Below are 25,213 nucleotides of genomic sequence, written 5' to 3'. Positions count from 1 at the left end.
TTTGGTTTTTCGAGACAGGGTTTCTCTGTATAGCCCTGGCTGTCCTGGAACTCACTTTGTAGACCAGGCTGGCCTCGAACTCAGAAATCTGCTTGCCTCTGCCTCCCGAGTGCTGGGATTAAAGGCGTGAGCCACCACGCCCGGCTTGCTACAACAAATTTATCCTTACCTTCTTAGCAGAAAGAACTTTAAGGATAATCAAGACAGCTACATTCAAAAGTTGCAATGGTAGATAAATTGATTTTTAGTATCTATAAAATAAGCAAAATAAATGCCTTACCATAAATGTGGAAATTTGCTTTACAAATTTGCTTTACTTTGCTTTCAAAAAGCTACATTTTTATAATCAAAATACCTTTTAAAAGTGCTTCACAGCAAAACATCTACATGGTAACTAATCAGCAGTGAGTTAACAAGGCACTCCAGAGATCATTCTGAGGGAACTGGGGGTGAGACACGAGACTATTCTCCTCATCCAATCATAGAGACGACATTTCAGTAAGCAGATTTGTCTTTTGAAGGTATGCTTAGATATGAACCAGAAGCACAAAACAAAAGAAACACTGTCAAAATGTAAAAACCCTGGTGCTCCAAGCTGCACCAATAGGACAATCCATAGATAGGAGGATGGGTGAATGGCACAGTTGGCAAAGTGCTGACCACACAAGTTATAAGGACCTGAGTTCAACCCTCAGAGCCCAAGTTAAAAGCCTCAGCATGACCACACACCTATAATCCTGGTGCTCAGTACACAGTCAGTGGATCTCTGGGACTTTGCTGATAAGTGAGCCAGTCTAACTAAATCAGTGAGCTCTAATTCACTCAGAGACTTGTCTTTAAAATGAAAGCTGGAGGTCAATTAAGGAAAATATCTAACATTACCCTCTAGTCTACACACACACTTACACACACACAAATATGCACAATAACAACAACTTAGAGAATGCAAAAATTCTGAAAATTATAAATATAAAGCACATCAAAAATGCACAAAGAACTATTAAATAAATCAGTAATACAGATTTCTCCAAAGAAATTATATACCTGGCCAATAAGTATGTAGAAAGAGGATCAATACTATTGGCCACTGAGGAAATGCAAGTCAAAACCAAAAGATGATGACTATAAAAAAAAATGTAAAGGAAAATAAGAAGTGTTTACAAGGATACAGAGACACCAAACGCCTCTCACACTGTTGATGGGAATCTACAGTGATGTAGGCAGTCAGATTCTGGCTGTGCTTTAAGTGCTGGAACACAATCATCACCTCACAATCTAGAAATCTCCTCATAAGTATAGACCCAAGAAAAGTGAAAACCAAAAATTTCTCCATGGCAGCATTTCTTCCATCCATTAAGGAGTGAAAAACAAGTCTAGGGAGATGGCTTACTCAGGAAAGTACTTGCCTTGTAACACAAGGGCCTGAGTTATGTCTCCAGAGTCCACACAAAAAGCCAGGTGTGATAATGCATGCTGTCATCCCCTCAATAGGGACGGCAGACACAGAGGATTCCTGGGCTCACTAGCTAGTTACCCTGGCCTAATTATTGAGTTCCAGGGCGATGAAATGCTTTATATTAAAGGGGCCGTGCAGTGTTTCTGAAAAACACTTCTGGCCTCCACACATGCAGATGTGCACCTGTACATTCACATGTACACATATAAATATACATCCTCAGACATGTCCTAAAATAATTAGATAATATTAATAATAATTCTAATAATAATTATTATATTAATAATAGAAACAAATAATTCCCATGTTTGCTCAAGTATTAATAAATAAACAAGATGTGATACCATCCACACAATGGTCTGCATAAGTAGTGAGGACTGGAACGCTGACACATGCTACAGCATAGAGGGTTCTGAAAACCAGCTAAGTGAAAGAAGCAAGACCGGAAGGACAAATTATACGATTCATCTGTGAGACGTTCACACTGACACATCTATAGAAACAAAAAGCAGACTAGCAATTCCCCAGGCTGGGTGGGAGGACGTGAGGTAACAACAAGTCGGCTCTGCAAGGTTCCTTTGACAGGAGCTGAAAGTGTTTTAGGTCTAGTTATGGCTATACACTTCCAGACATACTAAAAACTAGTGAACCAGTGAGTTTTATGGTATGTGAATAGCATTTTGAAAAGTTATTTTTTAAAAACGAAAAAGTCTATAAATAAAGAAGTGTTCTTTCCCAGAGTGGTCGAAAGAAGGGAACTGGTAAGTAAAAGCACTTGTTGGCAAGCCAGACATCCTGAGTTCAACCCCAGGACTCAAACTGCAGAAGGAAAGAACAGAACCGTGTAAGTTGTCTTGTGACATCCATTCGTGAGCTCCAGCAAGTAAACACACACACACACACACACACACACACACACACCATGGGGGAGGGGCATTGTGTGGGGTAGAGAAGAAGGAAGGGAGAAACGAAAAAAATAATAATGGGGAGCAAGAAAATAGTCTGTTCCTCCACAAAGTCAGTGTACTGTCCTGTGGAGGGATCCAGGAGGTACACAGCCTACGGCCTAGATACACACAGAACAGTCAACCTCTACAGGATGACACACAAGATTATCATTTCAGATTTAAAATTATTGTTATTGACAAAATGTGAATTCATTTAAATGAAGAAAGTAATACTGATTATATTAAAATTATACTACTTAGATAATGCCTGGTAGAAAGAAGGTAAAGGATGAATGGTATTCATGAACACAGTAAAAATATCCACCAATGAGAGCCATCATTTGGATAACTCAGTACTCAAGTGTACAGATACATTGTTTCTATGCTGTATATCTACATTTTGAATGTTCTTACAAAAAGTTAACCCACATGAATACTTGTTTCTAGTAGTTAAAAGCAAACAACCTGAAGTTGAGGTATAGCGTATGTCCTATACGCTATAGGTTATAATACACATGAAATGGTACAAAGTCATTGAAAAGTGATGGTCTGTAATATGCAAGCCAACGATCTCTAAGATGCATAAGTAAAAAGATCCATGGACGAAACAGCATATGAGCCATCTGCATGCTCTTTAGAAAACATACCGACATATAAATAAAGTTTCTGAGACACGACGAACATTAACCTTAGTTTTCTTTGGTTAAAAGATTGAAGAATACGTTTACATAATACATTCTGCTGTTGAGTTTTTAATCTAGTAAGTTTCTGTTGCTATGTATTTTTTTAAAACCATGCTAGCTTCCTTTCTATGAAGTCTGGGTCTTGCTCTACAAACAAAAGCAACCTAGACCCCTCTCAACACACTATTAGCATGATCTAAAGTGAAATCACCGTCATCCTTTACAAGCAACTATATGGCTAAAAGCATAGTCTAAGAGCTCATAAATGCAGACCCTAAAATAGGCCGAATACTGTTTCATGCTGCATTACTTCATCCCAAATAACTCAAAATAACACTATAACACACCGACCAGATTGGATAAAATAAAAATGTTTTTGAAATATCATTTGTCATTTTGCTTCTGGAAGATGTATCTTTGTCCAAGTTGTAATAGTTAAAACAAATATTTCAACATATTTCTTCCCAATTATTATTTTTAAGACAAAACCTCACTCTGGAGCATAGATTGGCCTTGAACTTACAGCAGTATTCACAGCCCATCTCCCCACACGCTGGTGTTACAGGTATGAACCACCATACCAAGATACTTACAATGACCCTTAGAAATAAGCTTAAACATGTACCAAATAAGACCATGCAAGTAACGTGTTATTTTTAGGCAATCCTATTCTGCATCTGCTTTACATAATAATCTCATTTTCACAGCCTCTAAGGGGACAGCTAGAGTATTATCATCCTCATTTTACATGTGCATAGTGATCAGGCATCAAAATACACTGTGTACCACTCTGCATGAGGAAGCAACAGCTATAGGTACAAACACCCTTTGGGCCAGGAGTGTTCAGAACTCAGGACTCTGAGTTTTAGAGGAGTAATTACAGCATTACATAACACCCTCTGGGACGTGGGAAGAAACACCCAAATCAAACACATTACTATTTCTACAAAGAAATATATGAATATTAACAACAAGTAGAATAAATAAAGGTCTATGTACTTAGGTCAGGTCCTGCCGCCAAAGGAGTGGTAAACTTTGCTATCAGAACCTTCTATAATTACTATTAGTTTGAAACTACAGACACTGGATTCTGGGCCTACAGAGGTTATCTCTCAATTGAAATTATTTTTCAGTTCTGAAAACCATTTTTTATTAGGCAAAGCAAAAAAAAAACAAAAACAAAAACATTTTTCTATCTCAAAAGTTAAAACTTTCTTTGGCAAAATGGGCATGGAGGCAAAACCTGCTAAGCCTAACACAGGTTTCCTGGAAACCAAAAGGACCACTTCCATCAGAAACTAATCCCGTGCTTCCCTCAGCCATATGCAAGCACCACTGGTGAACCCCCAGGGAGGCTTTGACTCAGAGATCAGAGGTAAGACCACTTAGGCATCTTCCTTGCTCTCTCTGAAGCCATCCTGCATGCATGGGGCAGTCATCATCCCATACTCAGCACTTTGCTCAATTCTGTATTCTAAGCCTCCCTTGACCATCCTCCAACTCCTTCTGGGCCAGTCTTCTGCACGCGCTCATTTGTCAGTGTCTTAAAATGTCACACCAAGACCAAGTGCAGCAGCCTTATCTGAACAACACAAAGCCTGGTTACTTTCCTAGAATGGAGCATTATCTTCTTATCTAATAGCTCACACCTATTAAACTCTAGTGCTAAGCCACACTAATGCAACTGCTATACGCCCAGAGAAAGAAAATCAATTAGCTCACTATTAAATTAAAATATATAACCATTTTGTGCCCAATAGTACATTAAAAGCTACCCTCTCCCAGCAATAAACAAGTGGATGGAAATAAGAACAGGATATCATGAATTAAATGATAGTATCTCTAAAACTTGCCTCATAACATGGGAGAAGGGGAACCAGTGGGACAAAGACAGACAGACAGTCAGAGAGGCCAGAAGGAAAAGGGGAAGGGAGGGGAGAGAAGAAGAGGGGAGTGGGGGAGGAAAGGAGAGAAGACAGTGGGGGAGAGGGAAAGAAAAGAAGAAAAGTTCAGCTATGACTCGAAAATTCCTGAAGCTGGGTGAAGAGTGCTCACATTATCATTGCTTGTTGTGAGATAAGTTTTAACTGTCAACTTGATACAATCTAGAGTCACCTAGGAAAAATGTCACAAGAACAGACTGTCTACACTGGGTTGATCCTTAGATGTCTGTGGGGAATTTCTCGGTAAGTTAGTAGATGTAGGAACAGCAAGGCCACTGTGGGTGACACCACAGTGTCCCTAGGTAGGGGTTCCTAAATTGTAGGAGAGAAACAGAGCTGAGCACAAACTAGCAAATAAACACGCATTTCTCTCTGCTCTTGACTTGAGGTTTCTGTCTTGAGTTCCTCACAATGGTAGACCAGAACCTAGAACTGTAAACTGAAATAAACTTCTTTCTCCCTTAAGTTGTTTTATGTCAAGATTTTATAAGAACAGACATGAAGCTAGTATATATATACATATATTTACATTTTTGTGATAAAAAGTGGAAGCTATAAAAAATTGAATGAATGAAATATGGGGGGATATCACCACTCTTTTATAGATTTATGACTTACTTTTTTTTTTTAATCTATCAAAGCAGCCTTGGTAAGAAGATGTAGAAAAAAGGACCACCACAACTTGAGGGGTTAGAGTACTGACCTGACTGGAGTGATTAGGAAATTGAGAGAGAGGAGAGAGAGAATGAGAATCAGGTAGCGTGTATTCACTCTGATGGGGCAGCAACATGGAACCCGTGTGTTTATGTGCAGCATGAGAGGAGGCATTAGGTAGTTTCTGGTAGAAGGTCTCTGAGAAGAGCAGTCTCAGACCATAAACTCCCCAGAGGAGAAAGCTGTAGTTGCTGGTGTTTCCACACATTGCCAACACCCAAACTTGAAACAAGGAAGGCTTTGCCAATTCTGAGCCTGACCGGGACAGGGGAGGTTTTGCCATTCCCACGGGTCTGCGCCATTGGGTCCTTGACGTGGGAACAATACACATCCACTCATGACTTCCTCAGATCCACAAGGGACTTAATGTAAATATAGGTTAACCCTTTTTTCTGAAATGCAATTGTGATACAGAGCAGCATGCGCACTCTCTAAGACCAAGCGATCCTACTGCAAGGTATTTGATGTAACTGAGTATCAGTCAAACAGAAGAAGATGGTTCATTTAACCATATTCATCAATCATGATTATAAAAGAACTACAGCAACTTCAGAGAGTATTAACATCAAAGTAAACAAAACTCACAGTGCAGGAGTATTCAACACATGAAAAATGATGTCTACCTACAGAATTGAAATCTGATATTGTTGAATGAGCAATTACAAACAACATACAATGTCATTCGACTCGTTAGCAACTCATGTGTGGTGGTGTGTGTGTGTGTGTTATCTACGTGGTCACATGTGTGCATGAGCATTTAGAGACCAGAGCACTGGGCAACTTCCTCAATCACTCTCCACCTTATAATTTTGAGACAAGGTCTCTCACTGAACTTGGAGTTCATCAAACTCCAATGAGCTGCCTGCCCTGCAAGTCTCATGGATCCTCATGTTTCCACTCTGGGTACTAGGGATCCAAACTCAGGTCCTTAATCTTATACAGCTAGTATTTTACTAAATGAGCTATCTCCCCAGTCCTATGTGTATGTGTGCACAGGCATGTGTACAAAGGCACAGAAAGATTCCTAGACATATTTACCAAAACATACCAATGGCTGGTTTCAAATCAAATGCTTTATTTTTCTTTCTTTGGAAAGAAATATCATAAAACCTAAGTCACTGAAGAACAAAATACTAACGATATGATCCAGTTACTATTTAATACATTTGCATATAATTCTGCTCTTTCGCTTATTATTTCCCTACCACCAATAACAATAATGCATCCCGGGTACAAGCAAGTACAACTGGACAGCCCTGAGCTCTCATGGAGCACACTGGATTCACACAGCCTATTCATGTTTTCTAAAGCCCTATGACTTCTATTGTAACAACAACCCAGAATATTTTCCTGCTCAAGGAAAAGATTGAATAAAATGCCAGAAATTCAAAGGCCTAAAGACCATTTATGTAATTTTAAAGAACTTCATGGCATTATTCAGCAACTCATATCCTACATTTCAGACAGATGTATAAAGGTATCATATTTGGCAATATCAATAATTTTATATAAGGAGATGGTTTGTTTTGTTGATATACTCTTTTAATCTTTTAGACAGTTCTATAATAGAAATGATTTTTAATATTCTATTGTCTATAATTAAAATCATCATTTTGGTCTCTGGAAACTGGTATTGCGTAAGAATCTCTTCAAAAGCTTATTATAAGAAAAAAAAAGAATTTTAAGTAGAATGCTTTAACTTTTCAAAATTACATATATTTTTCTTCTTAGGCAGGTATTATTTGAATATATTGAGAATACTAAGGAAAACTTCTGTATCAATTAAAAATATAAACAATCCTTGAGGTTTAAAGGCATATGGAGAAATGGGTTAAGAAGCTACAGGACTGGAGTGATTGTTCAGTGGTTAAGAGCTTATATTGCTCTTGCATTGGATATTTTTGATACCCAGCACCCACAATGGGCAGCTCACAACTACCTATAACTCCACCTTCAGGAGGTATGGCATCTCTAGATTCTATGGACACTGCATTCACACTCACATGCACATATACACACATACATGTGCGCACACATATGTGTACACATGCTACATGTACAGTTTGGCATAGTATGTGTAAAAGCATAGGAGTGGTGTGATCATGCAATTAGGAACAGGCTAACTAATGCTCAGATCATGAATCTTGGTGTGCCTAACATATAAGATACAGGCCAAAGTTATAAAATCCTGCTTCTCCTCAGTAGAACGTGAGAGTGTCTGTGAGACTCTGTCTGGTGAGCAAGTGGTAGGGCAGAGAACATTAGGGTTTGTCCTTCTGTAAAGCCCAGGACCTTTGACAATAGTGATGATAGAGGCATGTGGATACCCAGGGTCACAGTACTGAATGCAGTTTCCTTTGTTCTCTGGTGAAAAACAAAAGTTCAAATAAGGCATTGTTGCCCTCCATGAAAACAGATTAAGCCTGAGAAAGGGGCTGTGTAACTTCTTTTTGCCTAGGTACAGGTTTAATAAAGTTATTGAAGAAAAACTAGAAATACTGATCATAAAAATAAAATATAAAAGCCAGCAGCCACCTCAAATAGACCTCATTAGGATGACTTTTCTAAAAGTGCTTTTCAGTTTCTATTTTAACAGTAAAGGTAAGAGTCTACTATTGCTCTCAGTACAATGTCTGTTTTATAACTAAAAGTTACAGAAGGAGTTTATTCCAAATTACTGAGAAAGCATCCAGCCCCTCCAGCTTTGATAAGAGGCCCCTTCTCAGCAGTATACAAGCGTCTGAGCTAGCTCCTATCTACTCTGATCCCTTGCTCCAAAACAGCCTACGGATTAGCTTTTTGGATCTACTTCTCAAATAAAAGATTTTAAAAGTAGTGAAAAGAGGATTAAACAGGCTGAAAATTTAAATTAAAAGGTGGGTAAAACACTGCTTTCTCAGAGTCAGACAGTAGGCAGACTTCTAAGGTGCTGGTGCATGGTCTAAAGGTTTTATTTGGTTATGAACTATGCATCTATTTTTGCAAAATTTACCAAGTGATACTATTTGTGTTCTTTTTCCTACATTTTAATAAAAAGCTTACATCTTTTAAATTCTACTACAACCTAAACAATTTACTCAATGACTTCAAGTCTAAGAGAGGTCAGACAGGTGGCAAAAAAAAAACAAAAACAAAAACAAAAACCTAACCTGACACTGAAATGTCAGAGAGAAGCAGGAGCCATGAGCCCCTGGAATCATGATCTCTAGACTTTGAGATGAGCCCATGTACATACAAACGTTCTCTTGCCTCAAGCAACAGCACATGTCACATCGTGTGACATGATGCTTGTCATATACAGTAGAGTCTCTGACATCAGAAAGGAAAGTTGATCAACTCCAAAGAGACCCCATGTAATGGTTACTGTTCATTCCCTACTTGGATTAAGATTCTCCTAACACTTTGGGACATGTATGAAGCTGTGTGCAGAGAAGCTAAGTGGGGAGAAAGGCCCACCCTGACAGCATAATACCATCCCTGGCTGGGTTTCTAGATTAAATGAATAAGGGAAAGGGAGAAAGCAAGTGCTATCTCTCACCTTTCTCCTTCCTGACTGCCAGTGGAACGTGATGGTACAGCTGCTCTATTCTCCAGCTGCCGCATCTCACATCTAAATCTGCTTTTGCCACTGCCTACCCGCCATGATGGAGTTCTCTGCTCTTAAACCACAGGCCAAAATAAAGCCTCCTTGCCTCAAACTACCTGTGTTGGGTATTTGTTCCAGCAAAGAGAAAAGTAATTATACCCTGCCAAGGAAGGAGATGGTTAATTGGCTGAAGCATAGCCTTTCACTGCTATGACACACCAGTAAACTACAGGGGTTGTGATAGGCAGATTCAAAACTGCCCTATTTCAAACTAGAACTTACGACTACAATGTGATCTTGTCCCTGTGTACTGTGCTGAAACAGGCTGAAAATATATAGAGAATGTATCCTGTTGGGTCTCTTTGGACCTTTTAGGAAAAGAGTTTTCCCATCCTAATACAAAAGTCAGAAATACTCAGTATAAGAAGGACCTGACTCTGCATTGCTAGGGTGAAGATGAAGGAGTCACATGAAAGCCACACATGTGGCCTCTAGACAACACAGTGATCACTGTTAAGAGGCAGAAAGGAAATGGGAATTTCAGTTTTATAATCACAAAGAATGGTTGTAACCAATAATAGGAATGGGCATGGAAATGGGTTTCTCCCTAGAACTTGAAAGTCTTTTATAATCTACCTCAACACTGACCAGTGTTGCCACATAGCTTCTCTCCATCTTTTACATCAAATTATAGAAATTTAAGAAGCACCAGTAGAAACAGTGATTTTAAAAAAAAGAAAATTATACAGTGTACTTGTCTATCCATCTAATGAACATTCACAGGGACTGTGCCAGATGTAGACATGACAATGAACACCATGATCCTGTCTCCTGATGTTCACCGTCTACACTGAGGAAGGTACAAACAGGGAGAAGCTGAGCACTGCAGGGGCGACTCTTGGTGTGGAGGGCATAGAAACTAGCAAAGGCTGCCAGGAGGCCAAGGTGTCTGAACCGTAACTAGGCTGGTGAGGTAGAATCTGCCTTGGCTGGAGGTGAGAAAAGGAGAAGGGAAGATGAAGTGGCAGCACTTGGAGATAAACAAACCTTCTTCAAAAATGTTAAAGCCAGCATGATACGATGAGGAGAAAGGAGTGAACTACTAGGAAGCCAGCATTCTGGAAGCACCAAGTGAATCCTGGAGAGACCATAGCAGAGCAGGAAATATATAGCTCAGCCTATGATGATCCTGGAATGCTGCTGTAAGAGCCAGCATACACACAGGCTGATGGTAAGGAGATGCTGAGTCTGCGGCACAGTGCAGTAATTACACTCAAACCTGGAATATGGAGATGCCTTTGAGTCATGTGTTTAGGAATGACAGCTGACAAAGATGAGATGACATGGGGGTTGGGGACGCTAAGGATGAAATCTGGGAAATACTTAAATGTAAGACTTTAAAAGAAAGAGGAGAAATAAGTATAAAACAAGATATATGAAGTCACTTGAACTCACCTGTTAATGACTGAGCTTCCAGTAAAGAACAGGCTCTAAGAAAGACAACCTCTGGTCTCAAGGAGCAGCTATCAAAACAGGTGGGTTTGTGAATCTTCACAGTACAAGAACCAGGGACCTGTGAATGAGACTGTACCTGCACTGCTGCTTCAACAGAGGAACTATGCAAGCAAAGGCAAGAGGGAATCAGGAAAGGGGAGGGATAGCCAGGAACAGCTGCTCACGTTCACGTGATCTTAGTCACTCTCTGTAACTACTGCTGCTAGAGACAGAAGTGAGCTGTGAGAGAGCTGACTGCAGGTCACAGAAGGCTGTGACAGGAGAGAGCCACTGTTCCCTAGTGTGCTGCAGATCCTTCTCAAAGTTCTATGAGCAAGAAACTAAACCCACAGTGGTAGTCTATCTCAATGCTTAGGTGGGTTTTTTCTTTTCTTTTCTTTCCTTTTCTTCTCTTCTCTTTTTTAACTACAGATAATACAATATCTGGAGATAAACCTGGTAAGAGGAGCAGATACCTCTTATATTTGGCATATTAAATGCCAAATTATGGAGTTTTTAAAAGCACGAGTGCCAGGATCAGAGGCAAACCGTGCTCTTCATGACCGATCTTTGCAAGAAATAAAGAAATGATGTAATGTAGTGAGAGTGGTAAAAGAGAAACCAGCAGAGTTCCTTTTGAGAATGTAATGTATCAAAGACTCTAGGCCTCGGGTAAAAACAGCAGCACTTCCACAAACCTATTCCAGAGCAGTACTGGCACAAGTGTTAAACTCCCTACATGTGACGAGGCTCAGTGAGAACTTTCGACAGCATAAGAAGACTGGAGACAGCACATGCAAGGACATCACATATCGCGACACTGTAGGCAAGGAGAAAGAGAGTGAGGCAGAGGAAGATAAGAATATGAATCTCTGTGTGCTAATATGAAATTTCCACACTGCACTGTTGTTACTTTGGGGGAAAAAAACTACAAAAACACCGTGCATAAAATAAAATGACTTCTGTGTACAACTAGAAGAAATAAAGCACTGATTTTTGCAAACAAATACAGAAAGAATAAGCAAGAGACTGGTAACAGAATAGGAGAAAATATTTACATAGTGGGCATAGCACCCACAGTATGTAAAGGACTCCCTTGACTCAACAATAACAACATAATTTTAAAATAGACAAATAACTTGAATAGACATTTTTCTAAATGGCCAACAATCATATAAAAATGCTCCACATCATTAATCATTGTGGGAATACATCAAAATCACAGTAAGATGCCACTTCATATCTTCTAGGATGAATAATGTAAAAAAGGAAACACATTTTGTCAAGGCTACAGAGCAACTACAATTCTTGTCCATTGCTGGTAAGAATATAAGATTATCCAAGCCACCCTGGAAAACAGTTTGGTAGCTACTAAAAGAGTTGCAGGGCTGGGAAGATGGCTCACTACATAGAGTACTTAGTCTGCAAGAGTGAGGACATGAGTTCAAATCTCAAGAACTTACAGGTCGATGGAAGCAGTAACATCCTACAGCAAGATGAGAGGCAGAGACAACAACAACAGCAAAAATCCCTTGAAGCTCACACATCACCTACTCTGGCTTCTGCAGCTGTAAACAACAGAGACTGTCTCAAACAGGGTAGAAGGCAAGGACTGGTACCTGCGGTTGTTGTCTGAGTTCCATACACATACTTTGGCAAGGATGCACGTACTCACACATATAAAAATGAACACACAGACACAAGTGCATATATCATAAGCAGAAAATTTGGGGCTTTAAGTATTTATTTAATTTTCTGTGTATGGGTGTTTTGCTTGCATGTATATATGTGTACTGCATGCACCACTGCCCTCGTTATCCTGAAGAGGGCATCAGATTCCCTGGAGCTGGAGTTAAGGATGGTTGGTAACCACCATGTGGATGCTGGGAACTGAACCCAGGTCCTCTGAAAGAACAACAAATCCTCATAACTGCTGAACCGTCTCTACAGCTCCCAGAAAATACTTTAACTCAAAAATGAAATTATGACCCAGAAATTTCAATGCCAGGAATACACCAGAAAAGGAAACAAATATTCCAACAAATACATCAACATGCACATTAATGTTATTGATAATGACCAAAGGGTGGAAACAATGCCAAAGTCCATCAACAGATCAATAAACAGGTTGTATTACATCCACACAATGGAATACTGAGCCATAAAGAGAAATGAAGGATTGGTGTACACGATATCCACAAATCTCCAAAACACGATGCCTGCTGACAGGTGCCAACAGAAAAAAACCTTACTTGACACTGCTTCGTTTACATAACTATTTAGAATAGGTAAATCCATACAAACAATGCTAGTTGGTAGTTGCTAAGAAATGGAGGAAGAGGTAGAATAAGGAAGGACTAGTTAATGAGCAAGAGGATTTAGGAGGTGAATAGAAACAGTTACTGCATAATACTCAGTGTGTGTCTAATGCTATCAAATGAGTCAATTCAACATGGTTAACTTTATATTATGTGCATCAAACCTCAGTGTGTGTGTGTGTGTGTGTGTGCGCGCGCGCGTGCAGATGCATGAGCATGTGAAGAACAGAGAACAATGTTGAGTGTGTTTTCAATCACTCTCCAGATTATTTTTGAGACAGGATCTCTGAGCCTATTTTGGCTGAACTAAACTGCCAGCAAACCCTAGAGATCTACCTGCTTCTCCAACACTGGGGTTATAGTCATGTGCTGCCTTGCCCAGACTTTATGTGAGTACCAGGGAATGAACCGGGCTTGTTATGTTTATAGAGCATTATCAACTGAGCCATCCCTCAGACCCTGAATCTCAGGTTTAAGTTGTTCTTTGTTTATTTTCTCTTGTCACATGAAGAATGCTTCCATGGAAAGCAACATCAAGTACTTTAAGATGTAGTGTGAACTATCTAGGGGAAGGGAAAGGCAGCCTCATATAAATCATTTTACTGACCTAATATCAGCTGTGAAGTTCTGAATGGCATGCCTTGGGTTCAGCCTCCAGAGCGCCATGGCACAGCTCCACTCTGGGAAGCCACCCAGGGTGTGTCATCAGTGTTCTGCTCTAAGAAATCTGGTTCATTCTGAAGAAATCAACTCAAATTAAGTGACCCAAAAAATCAAAGAGGACATTGTAAATCATTTTCACTTTGATTTTGAGGCGTCTACACATTCAGAAAATACCACAGTATCTATCATCTGTGTCAGGAACTTGGAAAGGCATTTTTGGGTTTGGTTTTGTTTTTAAGATTTGTAGTTTCATTTTTTTTCTTTGACACATAGTTAATATTTAATTTTCATGCCAAGAGCCCTTAGTTGATGAGCCCTGAAATTGTCTTAAAATTTGAGGATGTCAACATATCCCCATAGTAGCACAAAAGTCAAATTTCAGATGAAACACACAGATGCTTCAAGAGTTCCATTAATTGTGTCGGTCAGAGTCTACAGGCAACATTCAAGTTTCACAAGGCTTAAGTTAAGGCTGCTTGCTCTTAGCTGACTCCTGTGAAAGCCACACTTTGCCTGACAATGTATTAATTCCTTTAATTCCTAAGAACCAAAGTCACTATTTTAAAAACTGTGGGCAAGTTTAACTCTGTACTTAAATTTGCTCTCATTATATAAGTAGCAAAAACTACATGCCAAGTCTTATTCATTTTCTTTTAACAAGATGAGTAGTGAACAAATTCCATACTTCAAACAGGACTTAGTCTAGGATAACCACAATTAATACTTAAACAGAGCAGATGCTTAAAATATATAAGATCTCTGACTCTAATCTGGAAAGACTATGAACTCACATCACAGTTGGATTTGAATTGACTTCTAATGACTTATTTGTGAAGAACAAAGGCTAGTCAAAATGCCTCCTATATCTTTAGGGGTTTTGTGGATGAACCAAGGGGAAAATCAATATTTAATAAGGTAGTTTTTGAAAGAATGAACTTTGACTTAGAAATGCACAAACTGGAATACTAAACAGTAATTTACAGGAACATGACCTCTTATTCTGTATGATATAAAAACACACTTCCAATTTGCTTGTAGCAGCTCTCTCCACAGAGTTCATGGTATATACAAAATAAGAAGAGACAGGTGAAGCCAAAATATGGTGGCCCACACCTATTATCTCAGCACTGAGAGGCAAAGGCAGGCCTGCCTGGTCTACATAGCAAGTGCCAGGCTAGCCACAGCCACACTGTGAGACCCTGCTACAGAGAAGTGATCAGAAAACTGGAATTAGGTCTCCAAACTGCTGAGACCTGCACCCATGTATGAGGAGGAAAGGTGACATGTGCATAAGGCAGTCCCCTAAGCTGTTCAGACCCTCTCATCAAAACAGAAATGGGGAGGAACCTAGCAAGGATAGACTCTCAAAGGCCTGAAGACTGACTGCCACACCACACCATCACCACCAGTTCTAGGTGATCCTATTAGGCAGGTAAATGCATCTCCTCTCAAAAAGCCCTAGAATATAGTCTAGCTGTCTTTTGAATACTCAAACTTTCAGAAAAACAAAGACAAAAAAAGATGGTTTCTATTAGATCAATGGAAGAAAAAGCAAAGCAAATTCTTAATACAAAAGAAGAAACAGTTACAACGCAGTGAAATCCTTGAACAGAATATTCCAGAAATGTTTTAAACACTATATTCTATTTCCTTCATTGACTGCAGCTTCAGAAAAGGAAACTGGGTTGGCAGTCAACAGAGCAGGAACATGCAGGCAGGCCACTGCTAGATAACCTGGGAGAGTGATGGATCATCAGTGCACCATACAACAACAAACAAGTGGAAAACAGACCATCGGACTATATGTGCATACTTCCAACGAGATGTGAGCCCGTCAGATCAAGAAGCAGAGAGCCTATTGTTACTTACCAGAAGCACTGCTGCTCTTTTTGCATGCCAGCCTGCCCAGAACACAGCTTTAGTAACAATTTTGGAATTTTGCTTGCTTTAAAAACACAGAAAAATTATAAGGATGTGTTTTTGTTTTAATCCTAGCCGTGGAGATATGGGGCTGCTCTGGGCTGTCTGCAGCATTTAACTATGATTTGCCTCGTGCTCTAGCAGAGGCATGGTTTTGCCAGCTGCAGATAGTTTCTGTGATTGTATAACATTTGGAATTATAGGAACTTTTCAGAGGGAATATAAGTGCTAGAGCCCCCCATAGGCAGGGTTGGTGGTTGTTTGTCATTCAACTGGGGGTGGGAGTAGCAGTTTATTAGTAGTTGTGCTCAAAGAAGAAACAAAAGGAAAAAATAGATTCAGACTCCTCTCTCTCCCTTCTAGCCTCCTTCCTCTCCTGTCTAGTGATGAGGGTGAATCCAGAGGGATTAAAGGGTAGTGGGGGGGGAGGGGAAACACAAAGTAGCAAAAACCAGCTACACACAGCAGCAGAGGGTATGGATGGGTCACACTGATGCCTTATTGAGCATCACACCCTGAACACTATCCCACTGCCAGAGTCACCATGCTTATGGTAACTTAACGATGGGGTTGTTCTGTTCCCTGTCCTCACCCACACACCCTTCCCCTCATGACTGTCACCTAGGATATGGACTTCTTTGGCCTTGGACAGGCCCACAATGGTAAGAAACTTCTGTGGCATCTCAACCCACATTCATTACTCTTTGCCAGATGTCTACATCCCAACTTCAGTTCTGTCCTTGCTAAAATCCCAATCACAAGAAGGATCATCCTGTCTGGTGACGTGAATTAAATGTGGCTGCAATGTTAACTGATTCTGGAGGACCAGCCACATGAACAGTCCTGCCCTGGTGAGTTTCCATAGTCAGCCACAAACAGTGCCTTGATTAATAAGATGGTAAGGGGAATATGATAGGTGAGTGACACCATCAACAAGAAAAGAAAACGTGTAATGTGTGTTAAGAAAGAGGGGAAATATTAACATAAACAATGGAACACGCAAGGTATGTGAGAGGGTGACAAAACAGGTGATGGCGACTAACACGCCTGCTGTGCGCTTAATTTTAGTTGAGGAAGGAGAAGCACATTAGGGACTCATTTGATCTGATAAATGAATGAGCACAATAATCACTGTGATTTATTAAGCAGGACACCACACTAAGTACTTTACATGCATTATCTCTTCTAATCCTTACAAAAACCTCAGGAGAGATTAACTTCATTTTATAAATGACCTCCTAAAACCAGACAAGCTACAGTAGTTACCCAAGGTCACACAGCTCATAAATGTCAGGGGCAAGGATAGGTTACAATGCCAGCGCCCTTCATCAGACGGCTTTAAAGCATTTGTATGTGTGCATGTGCATGCAGAAGGGTGCACATGCAGACCAGAGGTCAACCTAAGGGTCATTCCTCAAGACTCTTTTGTTTGTTTGTTTGTTTGTTCATTTAGGGGGGTCGTCAGGCTCTCTTCACTGGCCTGAAACTCAACAATTCAGCTAGGCTTGCTAGCCAGCAAAACTCAGGACCTACCTGTCTCTGCCTCCCCAGCACTGGTATAACAAGCTTGTCCCATCATGCTTAGCTCTAAGAAAAATAAATAAAACACAGTTCCTAAGCCTTGGATTCAGGTCATCTGCACAGTAAACACTTTCCAGAACCCAAAAACTATTTTCTATATGTGTAAGTTTTCACAAGATACATTCATAAGTCCTCCTGTGAAATGAGCTCTCAGACACAGTAAGTGAAAAACAGGCAGGTGTGCTGGGGTCCACCTCTAAAGAGACAGTATGCTGCCATTCCTCTGAGGCTGGGGAGGCGAGGGGTCCACAGAACATCAGTGAGCAAATATTCATGAAGCTAAGAGCCATGATCGCATGAAGCGAGGGAATCATGAAACTCAGGAGGAAAAAGGCTGAGCTTCTTGTGGCCACACACTTAGATGGCAAAAATAGACCAAGCTAATTGTTGTTTTTCATAATTACTATTACATGATAAAAACAATATTAGTACAAAAAAAACAACAACAACAAAGTTTTGTGCCAGCAACATGGCTTGAGACATGCCAGCCTGACTATGTGAGTTCAATTCCCACAACCCATATAAAGATGGAAGAAGAGAATCAACTCCATACAGTTGTCCTCTGATTTCTACACAAGCACTGAGCCATGTGTGCAACCACTCACACACACAAAATAGTATTTTTTTAAATTTCAAGTTCTAGAATGAAAAGATAATTCCATCCTCTTATTTCCCAAAATAAGTAAGACTGAATGGCAGCCCAGGTGGAAGGTGAAGGGAGGTGCAGTTCAGTAGAAGAGCACTTGTTGCACATGGGTGAGGCCCTAGGTTCAATCTCTAGTACTGAAGGAAGGGGGGGGGCAAGGAATAATATTTTTTAAATAGTCATTATTTATATATTTGTGTACATGTGTGTGTGCACACGTCAGCAGATGCCGGTGGGAGCCAGAAGAGGAGATCAGATTGCCTAGAGTTGTATTCACCGCCACCTGTGAGTCACCTAATGTGGGTGGGTGCCTGGAACAGAGCTCTGGTCATCTGAAGGGTCCACTGCTGAGCCATCTCTCCAGTCAAAAAGCATGCCTATCTTAACCAAGCATCCTTCTCAGCTGTTTCACCTAGAAAGATGCCTATCAACACTGCTCTCATATGTTGAACATGAAATAAATGTGTTGCTATACATGGGGAGGAAAAAACAGTTCCCGTGAACAATGAAAAACTGAGAAAATTTGCTGGAGGTGGGAAAATAAATCACAATGTTAACATCTCATCAGCATAGCATGTACTAAGATAACCAACTTATAAAGCAAGAGAGCTATTTAGATTCATGGTTTCAGAAAATAAAACTTTGAGTGTAAAGTGGAACATCAATGTCCTCTTCTGCATTCCCTCCACATACATAGTCGCATGCACATATATGACACACATATACGCACTCAGTGTTACTTTATGAGGAAAAAAAAAGAGAGTGCAGGGGGCGGGGGGGGGGGGGGGGGGAGGGAAGGAACCAGGGGGAAGCAAAAGAAAGGGGATTACAACAGCAAACTTCAAAACACATGGTGACTAATTTCACTTAGATGAATAAAACCACTGTAAAGAATCAAATAGGGCCAGCAAGATACAGAGGGCAAGCACAGGCTCAGCAGGCCTACCAACTGAGTTCAATTCCCCCAAAACCCACATGGTAGAAAGCGAGAACTGACACCCTCAAGTGGTCCTCTGACTTCCCAAGTGCACCAGGACACCCCCTATACACACATAAAGTATATCAATAAGTATAAAATATATATGTGTGTGTGGACTCCTTTTTTTTTTTTTTTTTTGCCTGAAAAGCTTTATTCCAATTTCACATTTGGATTATTATTCAAAGTTGTTGCCATACTCAGAAAGGATCTCCCTCTTTAAATGGTTTGAAAATCATTTGCTCAAAAAAGGGAGCAAATCTGGAACATTTAAGCAGAAAGGGAAACACTAAAAAACCAAATACACAAAGGGGAGGGGGAGCAGAGCAGCAACAGGCTGCAGGGAGCTGCAGGGCTCCATACAAACAAGCTAAGAAATACCAGGACGAAGAAATGGCTGGGGTATCTCCACTCTTACCACCACAGTTATCAAAAACAAAAGAACAACTACCACCACAACCACAAAGCTACATTTTTATGAACCCAAGGCCATCAAATTGTCAACTACAACAGCATTCACACCTGATGCTCTAATTTATATTGTATTTGTTATACTTCGGCTTTTAAGTACTTTATGTATACATATTCAAATTCAAGTTCACTCCTTTTTAGAGTGAATAATGCACAATGATGTTTCAAATATTTGTGCAACTCCTAAAAAACTTGAATGTACTGAATGGGTTCAATATCAGTGTTGTTATGGGAAGAATTTGACACTAGAATCAAAAAGATTACACAGGCCTAACCAGAAATCAATGATACAAATGTGTTTATCAATCCATCTTTCAAAGGAGATTTTTGTTCTTACAAAGAGTCTATAAAGATAGTGTGAGCCTTTTTCAAGTAGATGAACAAATTAAAACCAAAAACATAAGTTCACTCAAATAGAGGGATTCTTTTTAAAATACCAAAATCCCAGCTTCCCATTCATCCACTCTCAGTGAATAAACCACATTCTTCCCCAAACCCACAGATTTGATAGGTAGATAATTCTAATTGCTTTTGCCATTTAAAAGTTTTAAATGATTCTGTTTAAAAACATAAAATATTAGGAAATCAATGACAAACACCATAAGCAGGCTGGCCCATTCCTTAATCACAGTCCATCATTTTATAAACTAGTAACTTCTCAGCCACTTTCCACTAATATTACATTCACGTTACTTTTCTAACCTTTATGCTTTTCTACTAGCTCTTATAAATGCTCTTATTTTAAAGGTGATCAAAGCTTATTACAGAAAATCAGAAAACAGAGAACAATTTCCAAGAGATGGAAGGGAGAAACCTGAATTCAGAGGAGGCTCAGGTCACTCCTAGAACTTAAGAGCAATGAATGGGTCTGGTGACAGCTAACTCTCCATCAGATATCCTCTTGGCATACACAGTGATGAACATAAGAAAGCCTGTCTCAAACAGAGTAGAAGGTAAGAACCAACACTGGGTTGACCTCTGATCCTAGACTATTTGGCAAGTTCCACACCAGTGGGAGATCCTGTCTCAACAAAGACAAAGACAAAAAAAAAAAAAAAAGGAATGCACAGTGCCTGGAGACCACTCATGGTTTGTCTCTGGGTTCTTCTACAGGCAGACACATTTGCACAAGTGTGCATCCACAGGTGTTGCATGCATATGCATACACACATACACTGACACACAAAGACACATACAGAAAAGGAACAATGCCCAATGCATTAAGAATACTCAGTAAAAGCATATGATATGATATTAAGTATCCTATAATCTCACTTCTCAACTAACGTTTTGGACTGTCTTCTCATTAATTAGAGCCATGTTTATGTATCCAGTCTTTTTTAATATCAACATGGGATTGTAGCCTTCTCACATGATGCAAGAGCAACTGTGAAAGAAGCTAGACATATGTAAAACCTCAGTACCCTGGTCAAGGTGACCTGCTGTAGACTAATCCACAGAGGAACAGAGGATTCCATCCAAACCAGTTTCTTTCCCACCATGAGAGAAAGAAGTCAGAGTAGTCTAGCACTCTCCCTGTGTCCTCTCTAACTGGTGTTGTGGCAATCCAAAACATAATCAAGAAGCCATGTAAAATTTTTGCTTTGGGAGGTGGGGGTGCCAGTAGTATCTATGGTGTAATTCAGCTGAAAACCCAAGAAACAGCAACATACAAAGCAAAGTAATTATAGCTTAAAAAAAAAACCTCAAGATATTAAAGCACCTTTTAGGAGTGTGAAGACTGGAATTCAGACCCCCAGCACCAAGATAAAAGCCAGTGGCCTGGCAGCCCACCTGTAATCCTAGCACTCAGGGAACAGAGACAGATCCTGGGTGTCAACTGTCTGCTGTGCTAGCACTAGGCTCAGCAGGAGACCCTGTATGGTAAACAATGGGGATAGAAACCAAGGAAGAGCCTGAGCATCAACCTTTGGTCCCCAGATAGACATATTTATGTGAGCAAGCATACACATGCCTGTGCACACACACATACATGCAAGCAAACACTGGAAAGAAACATAAACTCGAGCTTTGAAGTTAAATTAGAACCTTAAATATTCTACTTAGGCATAGTTGCACAAGCCTGTAATCCCAACACTTCAAAGACTGGAAGAAGAGACTCTAGAGTTCAAGGCCAGCTTGAATTAATAATAAGATTCTATCTCAAAAAAATATTTAGAATTTACTATAAAGTATCTAGGCACTATTGCTCAATTCTTCAAAGAACAGCAGCCAGAGATGCAGACCATCCCTGGCATTCCAACATATCCTACTAGATTTCAGCAAAACCCCATCAGGAGTTAGTGAGAAATCAGTAGGGGGATGCTGTAAAGAACAACACTAACTTTCTACCTAGTTCATCACATTTCTACTTCCAAGTGATACTCTGAATCCTAAAGAGCCACTAGTTTCCCTGTGAAAGTTTTGACCTCCATGATTCCATGTACTATACAGGCCTTCCAATCAACCACATATGTTCCCAAAAACCCACCAGTTCCATGCAGAAAAACAAACAAAAACGAAAAGAAAACACACACACACAAACAAACAAACAAAAACCCAACCTACCATCATTTCATATCTCCCTTCTCACAGTGCAATGAATATATCAATTAACTGCTACTCACAATTATAAAACTACATTTTAATTGAAGCAAATTATGTACAGTTGCCAGCTCTGGTGGCACACACCTGTTATACCAGCCACTGTAGGCTGAGGCAAGAGAACCTCAAGTCTTGACACCTGCCTGAGCTACAAAGCAAATTAATGCCAGTCTGGGTAACTTAGTGAGACCCTGTCTAAAAGATAAAAGTACAGGAAAGGCCTGGAGAATATAGCTTTAGTAGAAGAAAAAAAAAAAAAAAAAAAAAATAAAGAAGGTGAACTGTGGCACTTCTATTTATACTATAATGAACTCAAGAGTTGTGAGCATCTGCTTAAAACATTGTTTAAGGGTCAATGGTATCATTTCCTGTATATAATGAGTACAGTATACAGTGAACAATATTGAGCTAATTACCACATACTTTTTTTCATACTTTTTCCTGGTAAAAATACAATCTATTATCCAATATAAATGGGTAAAATACATGGTTGCTATCTATAATCACCACATTGCAACACTGTTGCTAGCTATGGTCACTATGTTGCAAAATGGTTCTTTAGTATATTACTCCTTCCCGCTGAAACTATGTATCCTTTAACCAACATCCCTATGGTTCCACCTGTTCATCCAACTCCACTATCCCTCATACTCAACCATTTTGTACTTAAGGAGTAGGAGATCAATCAGTGCTAGATTACCTTCACTTACCACCTGTCTTAGTCAGGGTTTCTATTCCTGCACAAACATCATGACCAAGAAGCAAGTTGGGGAGGAAAGGGTTTATTTGGCTTACACTTCCATACTGCTGTTCATCATCAAAGGAAGTCAGGACTGGAACTCAAGCAGGTCAGAAAGCAGGAGCTGATGCAGAGGCCATGGAGGGATGTTCTTTACTGGCTTGCCTCCTCTGGCTTGCTCAGCCTGCTCTCTTATAGAACCCAAGACTACCAGCCCAGGGATGATCCCACCCACAAGGGGCCTTTCCCCCTTGATCACTAATTGAGAAAATGCCTTACAGTTGGATCTCATGGAGGCATTTCCTCAACTGAAGCTCCTTTCTCTGTGATAACTCCAGCTGTGTCAAGTTGACACAAAAATAGCCAGTACACCACCAGATACCAAAATCTACAGATTCTCCAGTCCCTTAAAGATAATAATATACTACATACGTTTTTTTCTAAAGGACTTAAATAATCACATTAGTTATGACACCTAATATAGAGTAAATGTGATATAACACAGTCTTAATATTATGTTGCTTAGAAATAAGTGGGGAATGTATGTGTGAATATCTGGTGAACATGCAACATTCCATCTGCGGCTGTGGTTGGTAAAGTCCATGGATGTGAACGCTCTGAACATTGGCATCCAACAGTACTCACTCTTGTAAAGTAACTGTGGGAATGTGAGGTTGGCACAGATACATTATTTCCTATCATTATCATTTACTTAGAGCTCACTCTCCTGGCTTCAAGTTCTTTCTTCATGAAATACATCTTTTAGTAGTTCCTCAAGCAAAACTCTATGAATGATCTATTTTGTCTTTATTTCACTCTCAAACTTGAATGTTGCTTATATGAATACAGGTTTCTAGATCAATTTTTTTTTCTCCCTCAACATGTTGAAGCTATTTCATTACCTTCTATGACAAATACCTGCCATTTCAAGCTTCTGTTTACCTTAGATTAGTTCTGTCTTCTTCTCTAGTGTTTCAACTACAGTATACCTAGGTATAAAATTGTTTTTATCTTTCTTGGGGCCCACTGTGCTTCTGAAATCAAAGAAATCATTAAAAAAAAATTCCAGCATCTGACAAGACGGCTCAGCAAGTAAAGGCATTTGCTATGCAAGCCTGATGACCTGGGTTCAATTTCAGAACCCACATAATGACAGAAGGAGAGAAAAGTTGTCTCAACGTGTACATATACAAGTGCCATAGTATGTACACCCCCGACCACATACATCATATTCAACAGTAAAAATAACTAGTAATAGTAATGATTTTTAAAATCCTGGCCATTGTGTCTTCTAGCAGTATCCCCTCTCTAGAAGCTCATGGAAGATGATATTGAACTTTCTCATCCTAAAGTTCATGAATCTTTACCACTCATTTTCTGTCTCTCTATCCCTCAGTACTGTATTCCATCTGACCAATTTCCTCAAATCTCCTTTAAAATTCAATAGTTTTCTCTTCCATTATATCTACTTGGCTGTATAACCCATCCATTGAGGTTACTTTTTAAAATTTAATGACCATAAATTTTCATTTATAGAAATCTTACTTGGTTCTTTCCCAAATCTGTGTGATCACTTTCTAATCTGTTCTTTCATCATGGTCTGTTTTTTATCTCCAATCAGTTCAAATCTAGTCATCTCTTTCATGATCCCAACCATCTCTACCTCTTGAAATACAATATTTTATTTGCAACATCTGCCAGCTCTCCTTCATACCCTGTGTGGCTGGGACATGCCTGCATTGCAAGTTCATCTGTATCGTGAGCTTCCTTTGCAAGAGTCATAGCTTTTCATTCATTCTACAAGTCTGTTTCTCACTTTGGTGGACTCAATTGTTTTCCATATTTTCTAGACCATATTTTGTGCTAATTTCTTCATGTAAGAGTTAATTGCATATATTTCGGATAGTCACAAAATACAAAGCTGAACTAATATTAGAGAATTGTAACAATACTTCTCATTTAACCAGATGACAACAACCTATATTTTTAAGATTTCAAACTTACTAAAAAAAAAAAAAGTATTTCCAAGATCATCTCATTACCATGCATTCCAAATACCCAGCAGTTTTTTCTGGAGATTGTCCACAGTAAGAAAACATACCCAACTCTACTTGGTCCAGCACATTCATTCTACGATCTGATATGTACTGTTAGAATCCAGCAATGCTGTCATTGAAAAGATCACCATTTCCCATCAAATCAACAAGGCCAGGAGCCTTTGTTTGTTTGTTTTTGTCTTTTTATCAGTCACATCTCTACGGTAAAAATATTCCAAAAGTTCTATGCCAGCACTACTACTCTGTCAACCATTTGTTCTTTCTATATTATCTCATCAGTTCCTATCACCACACTCTTTCCCCTTGCAATTCGTCTGGCAAACCACAGCACGGATACTATTAGTATAATGGCTCTTTAGTCATTTCAATTGTTCACACTGCCACTTTGTACTATAGTGACTCATTAATCCTCAAT

The sequence above is a fragment of the Mus caroli genome, chromosome 5 (genome assembly GCF_900094665.2).
Source record: "Mus caroli chromosome 5, CAROLI_EIJ_v1.1, whole genome shotgun sequence".
Classification (NCBI taxonomy): Eukaryota; Metazoa; Chordata; class Mammalia; order Rodentia; family Muridae; genus Mus; species Mus caroli.
Note: the sequence above shows the minus strand (reverse complement) of the source record.